At 43.3% G+C, this 14376-nt stretch overlaps 1 protein-coding gene across 1 annotated transcript in view; it reads left to right on the top strand.

The window, feature by feature from the left end:
* The first annotated feature begins 5216 nt into the window (after nt 1–5216).
* LOC115477367 (formin-1-like) overlaps nt 5217–14376 on the top strand; it is a 76974-nt gene continuing 67814 nt past the window's right edge. The window contains exon 1 of the mRNA XM_030214202.1: nt 5217–5286. The gene's annotated coding sequence lies outside the window, so the exon portion shown is untranslated. The remainder of the gene's footprint in view (nt 5287–14376) is intronic.

The following is a 14376-nucleotide window of genomic DNA, read 5'->3' as shown; positions in this document are numbered from 1 at the left end:
AACCTTTTTTGAACCATGCTAAGCTAACTGCTTTTACCACATTCTCTGGCAACAAATTCCAGAGTTAATTACACATTGCTCCATGGTGCAATGTCACCTTGAGAGAAGGGCACTTCTTGCAGGTGACATTTATGTCTGGGTGGCCCTAGGCATTTTGTCAGGTTTGCTCAGTGGTAGCTATGCCCCTGCTGAGCATCCATCCTAAGTTCCTTCTGTAGTGTCAGAATTCCATCTTGATCAGTCAATTATCCTTGCAAAAGTTTTTCCAAGAGCTCATGTCCATAAAGGTGAAAGTGCACTGCACACTTTGGATTGCAAGAGAGTCTTGGCCTTCTGTGTAAAGAAGACTAAAGCTCATAGAAAATCCACCCAACATTTGTTTCTGTTGACCTAAAAAGGTTGGGGGTTGCCAATGGAAAACACATTGGGGCCAATATTCAGACTGTGGAAGGTAGCCGGGCTGCCTCCGTTCAATGCCGGTGATTGACATTGAATATCTGGTTTATTTTTGGCCAGTTTCAATTTAACTGGCCAAGTCAATATTCAGCACTGGCCTCTTAAGGTGAAACCAGCCAAAGATAGGCCTGCTATTTTGGTGGCCTTATTTGACTGCCAAACTCAGCCAGCGATGTGCTGAATATTAGCAGATAGCAGGTTATATTCAGTGGTGTGCTGGTAAATTTTTAACAACAGGCTCTCTCCCCGGTCCACCTTGGCGTCCACCTCGGCACCCCCCCCATCCACCGCTGCGCCCACCCACCCACCTCTGCGCCCCCCCCCCCCAAAATTGCAGAGCTGGCCATAGCCGGGGGGGAGGGGGCAATGCATTACTCTCTCCAGGAAAAAAAATTAAATGATCCCAGGTTCCAATCTAATTCATGTTTAATATGGGTAAACTGCCATAAATAAGTAAATAAATATAAACTTTTAACGTTCAGCACCTGATTCTCAAAGTGGACATATTCCAAACACTATAATGAAAATAAAATTATTTTTTTCTACCTTTGGTGACTTTGTTCCTCTGATCATGCTGGTCAGTATCTGCTTCTGCTGCTCTCTATCTGTTCTCTTTACTCCGTTTCCAGGGCTTCCTTTCCATTTATTTCTTTTCTTTCCTCCTTTCTTCTTCATTTCTGATCCTCCGCAGACTTGACGGTCCAGTGGATCTAGCTTCTTCCTATTTTCTCCATCCATGTGCAGTTTCTCTCCTCAATTCCTTTTCCCTCATCTAATCTCCTTCCTTTATCTTCCCTCCATGTCCAGCATTTCTTCTCTCTCCCTTCCCTCCCCTCCATCCATGTCCAGAATTTCTCTTGCTCTCCCCTCCATCCATGTCCTGAAACTCTCCTCTCTCCCCTGCCCCCCTCTCCCCATCCATGCCCAGCAAGTCTCTCCCCTGCCCCCCTCTCCCCATCCATGCCCAGCAAATCTCTCCCCTGACCCCTCTCCCCATCCATGCCCAGCAAGTCTCTCCCCTGCCCCCCTCTCCCCATTCATGCCCAGCAAATCTCTCCCCTGCCCCCCTCTCCCCATCCATGCCCAGCAAGTCTCTCCCCTGCCCCCCTCTCCCCATCCATGCCCAGCAGGTCTCTCCCCTGCCCCCCTCTCCCCATCCATGCCCAGCAGGTCTCTCCCCATCCATGCCCAGCAAGTCTCTCCCCTGCCCCTCTCCCCATCCATGCCCAGCAAATCTCTCCCCTGCCCCCCTCTCCCCATCCATGCCCAGCAAGTCTCTCCCCTGCCCCCTCTCCCCATCCATGCCCAGCAGGTCTCTCCCCATCCATGCCCAGCAAATCTCTCCCCTGCCCCCCTCTCCCCATCCATACCCAGTGATTCTCCTCCCTCCCGTGCCCTTCCCTCCCGCTCCCAAACATGTCCAGCGAACATGTCCTTCGCCCCCACCCTTCCCTCCCGCTCCCATCTGTCTTTTTTAATTACTTCCGAAGCCCGCGCTATTTAAAGCCCTGCTGCATGCAGGCCGTCTCTCCAGGCTTCCCCTGCTTGCTTCGGTGATGTTCGTGCCCTTAGTCCCGCCTTCGCGGAAAAAGGAAATGACGTCAGAATGACATCAGAAGGCGGGACTAAGGGCGCGAACGTCACCAAAGCAAGCAGGGGAAGCCTGGAGAGACGGCCTGCACGCAGCAGGGCTTTAAATAGCGGTTTCGACGGAGGTAATTTAAAAAGTCAGGTGGAAGCGGGAGGGGAGGGTGGGGGCGAAGGACATCGTTAGACATGCCTCGGAGCGGCAGGGGAGGTAAGCATGGCCTGTGATGGCGCCCTCCTGCCATGCTTACCTCCCCCAATGGAGCCGGCTCGCCCCCAACAACAACCGGCTCGCAAGAGCTGTCAAAATTTAATAAGCGGCACTTGCGAGCCGGACAGAGCTGGTTCCAGCACACCACTGGTTATATTGCACAATATAACCCGTTATCCACTAAGTGCTGACTGGCAATATTGCCAGATAGCTGGTTAAGTGTCATTTAACCGTCCAGGAGTCTTTCCTGATCAGTTATATGGTTTTAAATATCGGGTGAACTTTTTCTAATTGAATAGCAAACTGAATTTCCTTAACTTATGACCAGGCTGAACTGTCTTTGAAGGGTCATGTCACAGCTCATAATGCCAGAGCTATGACTGCATCAGTAGCCCACTTGAGCCCTCCATAGAAGAGATTTGCAGATCTGCAACGTGATCATTGGTCCACATATTTACATCCCATTACAGCATAATAGTTGGTTTGGTCAGATATCACTCTCCCCTTTTACAAAGCCACACTAGCGACTGCTGGAGCAGAAATACTGACACTGCTCATTCAAAGAGAATGGGCTGTGTCGGCATTGCTATGTGGCTTTGTAAAAGGGGGAGGGCCTAGAATCCAACTTCACCCCCTAGGCTCATTTATTTTCTGTTCTAGTCTGCCTTCCAAAACAAAAAAAAAATCATGATACGTTACAGTTTCTAGTTTGTTGTTATGGTTATTAACTCTTGCTTGTTGCAGGATCTTTTGCATATTCCCCTTTTTTTTGTTGAAGGTAGTCTTTATCTAGGGAGTCCCATATGTAAGGCTATGTTATCCTGCTTGTCCTTGGAGAAAGCAAAGTTACCTGTAGCAGGTATTCTCTAAGGGGCCCTTATACTAAGCTGCAGTAAGGAGTGGCCTAATGGTTAGTGCAGCAGGATGCGGAACCAGGTTCAATTCTCTCTGCAGCTCTGTGTGACCCTGGGCAAGTCACTTAGCCCTCCATTGCCCCAGGTACAATATACTTAGATTGTGAGCCCATCTGGGACAGTGCAAGTACCTGAATATTTATATATGTAAACCGCCTTGATCTGTGCTTCAAAAGAAGGTGCTACATCAAAAATTGATAGACTTAAACTTAGACTTTGCGCTAGTGGCAGTGGCAGTTTTTGCTGCATGCCAGGGCCCCTTTTACCGTAGTGGGTAAAAAGGCAGAAAAATGAAATAGCCCTGTGGTAAGTTTGCATTTGCTGTGTGACCATTTTGGGGGGGGGGGGGGTGAGCACTTACTGCCACCCATTGAGGTGGTGGTAAGGGCTCCTGCGCTAACCTGGCGGCAACTGGCGGTAACCCCTTGCGGAAATATCTTTATAATATTTCTGCTAGTGCCGGAAATGGCATGAGCTGGGGGGTGGAACTACTGCCAGCACCCGTGTTGGGCAACATGGTGCAATATTCTAAAAGTCGTTATGAACAAGCGGGAGAGTGTTCCTGTGCAGGCTCCATCAGATGATGTCACATACTTGCAAAGCTATTTATTCTGTTGTCCTCAGAGAACATCTGCTACAAGTAATTTCGCTTTCATGGAGAGGTTGGTGGATACCTGGAATACCCTCTTGGTGGAGGTTGCGAAGACAAAAATAGTGAGGGAATTGAACAATGCATGGGTTAAACACAGAGGATCCCTGTATAGAAAGAGGATAGAATCACAATAAAACTTGTTACCTCATATCTGTTCATATATTATGATGGGCAGAAGTGGTGCTTTTGGCAGAAACTCCAGTAGTTGGGAAGTAAAGCCAGTGCTGGGCAGACTTCGAAGTTGTGTGTCTCAAAAATGTCAAAGACAAATCAGGATCAAATCTGTGTATTTTACATCACATTCTTGTCATATGCTATGAGTGTGGGTGCTGTGTATCTCAGTAAAGGAGAGGAAGACATTTTAAGATTGAAATTAGTAAGTAAAATGTTCTTAACAATATTTTTAGATTGTTGGATTAATCATGTATTGATAATGAACGTAACTGTCCTGTGATCATAATAAAACCAATGTTATGGTGTTGTGGTATTGTATTCCAAGGTTTCATCATATATCACTGTCTATTTGTGGTTGGCAGGGTGGCCATTTCAGTGGCATAGCTACGGGTGGGCCAGGGCCCATCCAGTTAGGGCTCAGGCCCACCCAACAGCAGCACATATTTAGTGCTAGCTAGTGGGGATCCCACGCTTTGCCAGCTGAAGACCTCCCCCTGATGGTGCTGAAAACACAGTTTTCCACTTCAGCAGTCTAAGCTTCCTAAGCTGCTGATACTGGCTCATCACATTGGGGGGGGGGGGGGGGGGGGGAGGAGAACACTTGGTGCCCACCCACTTCTTGACAAGGCCCACCCAAAATCTGCTGTCTGGCTAGCCCCTTGGCCATTTGTTGGCTGCCCTATTTGTGATATCACTGTTTTAATCATGAAGGTGTAACTGCACGGAGTGGTAGGGTACAGCTCTGGTTACCTTGTAGGGCAGACTGAATGGACCACACAGGTCTTTATCTACCAACGTTTACTATGTATTAATTAAAATATTTTAATTCTTGTATATTTGTTTTCAATACTTTAGGAAGATTTTATAGGTACAACTGTTTGTACGTTTATTACCCTGCAAACCGCTATGACTTTACTTTGTTTTCTGCCTTCTTATTCCTTTCCTGTCCTTTGAAATTCTTTCATTTTAATCACTTAGATTATTATTTTGATAACACATATATTAATGATCGTATCAGTAAAGTTTCATGGACCTGAATCCCTAACATTAGTCATCCACCCTCTATCTTTTCGTCTTTTTTCCCTCCTCCCTCCCATGCAGCCCAGAGGATGAGCTGTTCCCCCGCCCCCCTCTGTGATAGACATTACCGGCCCCGCCCCGTGAAGTGAGGATTGGCTGTTGAGTCTGCCTGTATACTGCTTTCAGCTGAGCCGGTGAATGATTGAGACCTAACGGGGAGTTGGAGATGTTTTGGTTTCTGAGCCCGATGTTCAGCTGCTCTAGATCAGGGGGTGAGTCAGTCACACTGCTTTATTGGGGCTGTACGGTCTGTTTGTCTCTTTTCTTTCTGGGGGGGATCAGTGCCTGTCTGAGCCGTGTTCATGCTTCCTGGAGATGAGGCAGGTTCTCTCTGTCCCGGACTCTGCTGTCTGTCTTTGCCTTTTCTCTCTCTTGTCTGGCCCTACAGTTGCTCTTATTTACCTTTCCCCTCCCCCTCCAACTCCCAAAGTCTCTTGCCCTGTCTCACCCTGGAGTTGTGGTTCAGAAACTGTTAAGGACCTGTCATTTTGTGATACTCTGAAAAGCCTTCTGTTTATAGATGCAGAGAAATTACCTCATACACTGCTATTTAACAAGCAAACGGTGCACTGCAGTACCTCTTCTTTCATGTAATTTAATTATGATCAGTTTTCTATTCAGTCCAGTTAATTAACGGAGTCTGCTCTGGCTACATTACATCAGCTGCTTAGCCCTGAATTTATGCCCATATATGCTAACATTCTAAATATTTACACCTGTAACAGACATGTAAATGTCCTTATTTGTTAATTTGTACAGCGCTGCGTAACCCTAGTAGCGCTCTAGAAATGTTTACTAGTAGTATGTTCATGCCTACTTTATACTAATACTACTTATATAGTGCTACTAGATGTATGCAGCGCTTCCTGTACAAGTGAACATGTAAGATACAGTCCGTGTTCAACAGAGCTTACAATGCTGTGGGAGGAACTGCAGGGCCTGTCTCTGGCTGTGGCAGCAAGAGCAGGTTGTGAGTGAGTGTGGTGACAGCACCAGTATACTTTTCTGTCTTTCATCTACAGGATCCAGGAATAAGAAGGACTGACAATGATAGGGGCCTTTGACCCTTATTGCCCAAGGGCACAGAAATACCTTTCAAATTTAATTAAATTAGATGGAGACTAAGAGAGAGTGAGCCCCCCACTGTTGTGGGCCCTTGGGCACTCCCTATTGGCCCAGTGTCAGTCCACTGTCTTGAAGCCTTCTGCGACACTTGGGATTAGCACCTGGGCTCCTGAGGAAAGATGAGCTGAGAAGAATGGAGGTCTATATTAGAGGCTAGAGAGGGAAGGTACTACTACTTATCCTGTTTATCTATCCTGAGAGATTAGGGAGTTAGTTTATTATATGAATGATTAGAATAACATAGGTACTGAACAAGTGAATACAGGGTTAAGCCAGTGGTTCCCAAACCTGGTCCTGGAAGTACCCCAGCCAGTCAGGTTTTCAATATATCCACAATGAATATTCATGAAGTAGATTTGCATGCAGCAGAGGCAATGCATTAAACTTTTTATTTTATGTTTTTATTGATATTTATTTAATATTGAATACATCTCAGAAAAATGAGAACTAATACAGAAATTGGTAATTACTAAATTCACATAGAATATTAATATGCCAAGTAAATTGACTACAGTAAGAAAAATAAATACATCTTTGTCCAAAATAACAGGTAGTTAGGATCCAAAATCAAGAAAAAGACAAAAAAAAACCACCAAGATTATTGCAACCCATAAGGCTCTCCCCAGCCTATCACTGCGGTGTACAAATGGGACTTATACTGTGATATTTATCTCTTCTTTAGCCACAAGAAATTCCTCTAGTTGCTTAGGATCAAAAAATTGAAACTGTTTACCTTGAAATAATACAAAACATAAACATGGAAACTTAAGTACAAAATTGGCGCCCAAGGCCAAAATCCTTGGTCAAAAGGACAAAAAGGCCTTATGCCTTTTCTGTGTTTCTCTAGAAAAATCAGGGAATATTCTAACTTTAGATCCCAGAAACTGTGTGTTCAAATGTCTAAATGAAAGTCTCAATACATCACTGCGATCCATCTCCAAAGCAAAAGATACCACCATAGTAGTTCTCTGCGTAATCACTTCCAGTGAAGACTCCAAAAAGGATATTAGGTTCATACCATCTCCAATTTTTTATTTCTTTATTTCCCACATTATCCCAAACAAGTTTGAGTTCAATGTGGCTTACAATAAACAGTATAGGATACATGACAAAGAATAATGCATAAATCTCTCTCATGAATATTCATTGTGGTTATCCTGAAAACCTGACTGGCTGGGGTGCCTCCAGGACCAGGTTTGGGAACCACTGAGTTAAAAGGTAAAAGCAGCCTCAAAAAAGTGGATACGGATTAAAGAGGCCTTGGGAGGGACTGCAGCCATATGGAGTGAGGCATGTACACTACTAGAGATGCATGTTACTGGTAATTATGTTGCTAGTTTAAAATTGTTGTGCTAGCCACTGGCTTCCCAGTTGTTAGTAAGCCTTTGCTAATCCCAAAGTATTCACATCTGTCAAACTCTTATCATTTTGGGCAAGTCACTTAGGGGGTCTTTTACTAACGATCAGCTTGAGCTATCTGCAGCAGGGCCCATAGAAATAAAATGGGCCCTGCTGCAGATAACTAGAGTTAAATCTTTAGTAAAAGACCCCTAAACCCTCCATTGCCCCTTGTACAAAATAAGACCCGTATATATAATATGTAAAACTGCTTTGTTTATAACCAAATCCCATCCCATCCATTTTCATGGGCAAGGGTTTGCAACCCAGTCCCCGGGACACACCTAACAAGTCAGGTTTTCAGGATATCCATACCTGCCTTGTATGCAGATATCTCTTGTGCATATTCATTGTGACTATCCTGGATACCTGAGTGGCTAGGTGTGTCCCAAGGACTGGGTTGAGAACCCTTGCTCTTGGGAGAGACTTAGTAGGTCTATAGGTCCCTCCCTGACTAGGCCCTAGAGTTTGCCAATGTGTTAATCGTGCTCTGGCTCCTGGCTGATTCTTTATCTTGCACCCTGTACCAGCTGCTATTGCACCTGATGCTGCTAGTTTCAGCAATTGGCAACAGAACATCCCATCTGACTTGGCTCAAGGGCTGACAGTGATTTCAATTCTTTTACTGGCAGTATTATAAATATCTCTTGCTGGGGACCACACATCAAAATCAAATCCACTTTATCAGTCCCAGATTTTCTCCACCACTTCAATCATCAAACTTTTCCAAAAACTTCACAATTGTCAAAAATAATTATTAAACTCTTGCCTCAGTAGTGCATAATTGTCTCACAATAATTTTGGGGCAATAGTAACAGCACTAGCTTCTTCATCGGCATAAATACTTTTATATTAATATGTTCAAAGTACTTATCTTCAATATTTTCGGACTGGGGGCATTATGCTGTCCGACACGCATGTTTCACCATTAGGCTTTATCAAGGACTTCCCCCATACGCCGTTCTAGCATGACAGGGGAAGTCCTTGATAAAGCCTAATGGTGAAACATGCGTGTCGGACAGCATAATGCCCCCAGTCCGAAAATATTGAAGATAAGTACTTTGAACATATTAATATAAAAGTATTTATGCCGATGAAGAAGCTAGTGCTGTTACTATTGCCCCAAAATTATTGTGAGACAATTATGCACTACTGAGGCAAGAGTTTAATAATTATTTTTGACAATTGTGAAGTTTTTGGAAAAGTTTGATGATTGAAGTGGTGGAGAAAATCTGGGACTGATAAAGTGGATTTGATTTTGATTCTGCATGTCTTTAAAGCCCTTCATCTTTATGGTGAAGATTCAGATGGAATATAACAGGATTTTGCTCATACCCTTGTGGAGATCGTATGCAGCACTGTCATTTACACCACCACACTTCTCTGTTGTGTCCTGGCTCTCTCCTCTTTCAGAGTAATGTTATAATAAGTTGCATAGGTTGAGAGGGCTGGAAAGGGTAAACTGGAAGTACAACGGTAGAGTGAAGATGTAGGCATACTTCCTTGTTTCAGAGCCTGTTTAAGGTATAAATGTGATTTACACTCCCAGGTCACATATAAAAGTATGTACCTTATTGTCACAGTGCATGATTTCTACGTGTATAACACCTTGAGTAGTTTTTATAAAAGCCCTTAAAAATGCGCAAAAGCTTATAAAATCACCCCTTTTGGTGTGCTGGAATATCCAAGAAACTTGTTACCTCTTAGGAAACAGCAGTCCTTCCTCCCAGCATTGACAGCCCTGAGTTTTGAAAATATTTGCTCTGCGATAGGGATGTGCATTCATTTGAAATGACATGGGATATGTAAACAATAGTTCCTGTGTTTTTAGGCTGAAATCACAGGACATCACCTAAATTTTATTTTTTTTTCTGTGTTGGGAAGTGCGTACACGTTTTCCAACATTGCCCCACCCCAAAAAAACTCAGAAATAAAACAAAATCCTGTAAATGATATGTGAGACTGAACAAAACAAGTGTTGAGCTGCTCACGCCTATAGCTTGCTTAGATACTCTGTTAGCTGACACTGCAAAATTTCCTTTCATTTTCTTCCTTTATTTTTTTTTGTACTCTGCATTATCCAAAACATGTTTGGTTCAATGCGGTTTACATCGTAACATTAAACATTATAACAATAAGCAGTGAAACCATACAACAGGGTGAAGCTTAACACTTAGACTTGAGTTAGCATTGTAGTATTAGTTGATATTGGAGAAGATATGGGCAATTTTGTGTCAAGAAGGGCTAGTGGGACAGGTCAAAATAGAAATTTTAGGATTGCCAGTAGGGCCTGGTGAGCTTCTATGTCTTTGCCAGTCATTCAGTGGTGTAAGTTCAAATTCTGGGACCAACAGGAAATTTTTGCATAGCAGCTGTGATCTAGAAGGTGGTATAAGATCCCTTCTGAACATATCGGAGTAGAGGGAGAACAATACAAAGGTAAAATATTGAAGTGCTGCCCAATCTTTTTATGCCTGTGTCCCCATGATTACAGCCAAACAAAATTGTGTGCCCCCCCCCCCCCTGGAGCTGCAAAACAACAATGTACTTGCAGGTTTTGTGACCCCCATGTGGAGTCCCAACCCACAGTTTGGGAAGAGCTGGGTTATGTTTTCAGGAAATGATGGTCTTGTGATTTCTCTTGTCACTGATAGAACAACAATTTGGAAACTGCTAGAACAGATTTATACAACCTCGTGTCGCAAAATCACAACAACAGAAACGGGTAAATCAGACATTTTGACCATGTATAAAATAATGAGAATATTATAAAGGTGCACAAAACTTAATGCATAAAAGTTTTTGGCTGTTTTATATAATTTTTATTTTCATAATGGTCAAAAATGTTTCTGATTTGCACATGTTGGTTATGATCTGCTTTCTTTTACAAGTTATACTACTACAGATGTTTAGTAATTCTTTTTATTAACCGTAGTTTTATTGCAACTTCAAATAATATATGAAGAGAACAAAATAAAGCATGTTGATATAACAGAGAGAGAGCCCCATAACATAACGGGGGGGTGGAGGGATTGCTCTCCCCCCCTCCAACACTACTGGATGGAGTGCTCCCTCTCCCTCCACTCCAACACGGTCCGGCATCTAAACTTCTGTCTCCCTGCCAAGCATCACTCCCTCTTAAACCCCCTTGCCCAGCGATCAGGCATCTCTCTTGGCCACTCAAGCCCCCCCCCCCTCCCCCTGGGTGGAGTGGTGGCCAGCTGTAAGCAGTGATACGTATTTATTAGGATTTATTTATTGCCTTTTTGAAGGAATTCACTCAAAGCGGTGTACAGCAAGCATGTCAAACATAAGCAATAGACAATTACAGCAGTAAAAATATTCAAATAATACAAAGTATGACAGTATTTTACATTACAATGTCAACACAAGAAAACATTTTAATAGACAGCATAGGGTATAAGCAAAGATGAAACATATAAATAGATAAGGTAAATTAACAGGATATGCATGCTTATGCCCTCCTCACAGCTTTCCCTTTGATCATAAAAAAAAACTTTTAAAAGTTACAGCTGGGGGGGGGGGGGGCCGTAGGAGCTTCACAGACCAAGGTAGATGCTGGATTGCCAGCTGGAGAGAAAACAGGAAGCAGAGATGCTGGACAATCGGGGAGGGAAGGGAAGGGAGCAGGAGAAAGGCTGCAAGGAAAATGTCTTATAGCTGTTCCAGTGTAAGTACACCGGGATTTCAGGCGGCTAGGAGCCTGCCAGAAGCAGGATAACCTTATCCATTAGGCACAGTGCCTAGAGCCCATGGTTTTAATTTTTTTTTTTTAATCAGAAAGAATAAAAATGAAGTAGAAATTATTTTCATGCCTTGCACTTTCAGCCTTGAAAATATACACAATAAATAGAATACAAATATGTAAAATCCAAATGAAATATAAACGAAATATATACAATTCAGATTAAAAGCTCTGTCATATAGAGGGAGGGGCCCACAAAAGTCATAATGTAGCCCTGGTTATGAAACAAGAGTATATATTATTACTATAATGGTAGTCATTAGGCAAAGAAGGAAGCATGCCCCACATACGGGGAAACTCTGTCAAGTGCTGCATGAAAAAAAAAATCCTTTTTCTAATGGATGCAGAGTCCAGCTTAATGCACACTCACTGGCTGGTGATGATGATAGATAAAGCCTCTTAGTCTTAAGCAGAGGTTTTAAAAAAAAACCCAAAACCTGAAGAAGCTTACAGGTTAGAAACAAACTGGTGAAATCCTTTCTACTCCATTGTCTCCTGAGGCTAGAGTGACCAAAATGATAAAGGGAATGGAATGTCACTCCTATGAGGAAAGGCTGAAGAGGTTAGGGCTCTTCAGCTTGGAAAAAAAGATGGCTGAGGGGGGATATGATTGAGGTCTACAAAATCCTGAGTGGTGTAGAATGGGTAAAAGTGAATTGAATTTTCGCTCTTTCAAGTAATACAAAGACCAGGGGACATTCAATGAAGTTACATGGAAATATTTTTTCACTCAAAGAATAGAAGCTCTAGAACTCATTGCTGGAGGATGTGGTAACAGCATTTAGAGGTCTTTTTACCAAGCTGCCAGATAAAGGGCCCTGCGCTAGTGGTGGGGGCCATTTTTTCCACAGCCGGTAAAAGCCAAAACCAAAAAATGGTCACACGGATAACTCTTATCGCATGTCCATGCGGCAGGAAGCCCTTACTGCCACCCATTGAGGTGTTGATAAGGGCTCCAGCACTAAACTGGTGGTAACTGGGCAGTGTGCGGCGATGCCCAATTACCGCCAGGTTAGCGCTGTGCAGGCCTTTTCCAGGGGGTTTCTTTTTCCTGTAATCATCCAACATCCATGTGTTTGCACTCGTCACTACTGAAACAAAACACTAAGGGCCTGATATTCAAAGGATTTATGCTCCTAACTTTGATTCTAAATTGGCCTTTTTGAAAATTTACTAGGATTGAATGCATAAATTTGTACTAAAAAAAAATTCACTAAACTCTTAAATTTAGGAGCATAAAAAGTGGATGGCAATAGGGTTGGATTTAGGGTGGGAAAAAAAGTTTGGAAATTAGCACTAAGTTTCAGTACTAGGCTCATAAATCTAGGCAATTAAATGGTAGCTTAAATTTGAGCATAACCTTTAAGATCCTAAATTAAAATGAATTTTCAGATGCCTTTGTGATGTTTGCCAGTTACTATCGTGGAGAAACTTAGAATGGAGTTATAAGAGCTAGTGGATCATGGGGATTCTGGTCAAGATGCAGGATGCATGTGGTCAGAAAACCCTAATGGGAAAATCAGAATATGTATAAACCCAAAACTATTACACCATGCCAACCCTGGAGAACATTCTGTGTGTTGTACACAATGCTTAATTTTTTTTTTTAACTGCCTGGATGCTAAGAGTGGGTTCTGGCATGTGGTCTTTGATGAGAAGAGCAGCAAGTTTGATTACATTGAGATTCTATTTGGGAAATACAGGTGGCGCAAACTAGAGCTGCACGGGGACAGAAATCTAACCCATCCCCACCCAGTCCCTCAAGAATTTAACGGTACATAAAAAACAATTCCGGTAGGCTCTCTTGGTCTCTCTCTGGGTTTGAGCTGCAGAACTGCAAGTAAGGAAGGAATGGAAATTGGAATGCTCTGGTGCGCACATGTAAGACTTGTCTCTGAGTCACTGGCACTGTATTGAGAGGTCACCACATGCACACGCCAGTAGGTTTGTTTGTTTTTTCCATTTTCTAATTAGAGATCCTCTGTGTTCATACCACACATTTTTGAATTTGGTCATCATTTGTGTCTCTACCACCTCCTTAATGGAAAACTTTCCTCATCTGTACTGTTAAAAGCAAGGAGGAGCAGGAGGAGACAGCAGGTGAGAGGCTGGCGCAGGTGCAGTTTACACTTTCACAGGACCCCCACAGGAATTGTTTCCGTCCCCACGGGAACTCCGTAGAACTGCTTCCATCCTGCGGGAACCCTGCAGAACTGCTTCCATCCCCTCAGAAACCCTGTGGGTACCGCGGGATGCCCATGCAGGTCTCTAATGAAAACTTCCCTTTAGAATATCTGTGGAACGAGAAGAATTTCAGAAACGACTTCACAATGCACTGTCTGGCCTGAGAGGGTAGCCTGTATCACAGAAGACCTGCTACTCTATAGCTGTGGAGATACTATTGAGCAGGCTCAAGTGGATCATGATTGTAATCACAAAGCTGGCTTCGGAAATTGCTCCCTGACTTAGATGCAAACAAAAATGTATTTTCTTAAACCAGAAAAAGTTATGCCTCAACTGCATATCTGTAGAATTTATGGGATATGTGCTGTTGGTGGAAGGACTGAAGCCAGACACCTTGAAAGTTGGAGTAATAAGATATGCCAGTGACGACAGATAAGCATGGGGTCTCGATTACATGGGATGGCAAAGTATTTATTTGGTAAAGTTTTTATCTAGATTCTATGAAATATATTCATCCATTAGAGAACTACTTGAGCAGGAAAACAAATTCATTTGGTGACCTGAGAGACATGGTGTAGCACTAGATGAGCTGAAATACCTATTGAGGGGAGGCTCCAGTGTTAGGATTCTATCCTGCTTATAATCGAACAAGAAAAACGCCCAAGTTCCGACCTAAATCGGGAGATGGACGTTTATCTCACAAAAACGAATAACACGGTATAATCGAAAGCCGAACTTGGACGTTTTCAACTGCACTCCATCGCGGAAGTGTACAAAGTTGACGGGGGAGTGTCGGAGGCGTGGTGAAGGCGGGACTGGGGCATGGTTA

The sequence above is a fragment of the Microcaecilia unicolor genome, chromosome 9 (assembly GCF_901765095.1).
Source record: "Microcaecilia unicolor chromosome 9, aMicUni1.1, whole genome shotgun sequence".
NCBI classification, from domain to species: Eukaryota; Metazoa; Chordata; class Amphibia; order Gymnophiona; family Siphonopidae; genus Microcaecilia; species Microcaecilia unicolor.
This window is presented reverse-complemented; position numbering and strand designations above follow the sequence as displayed.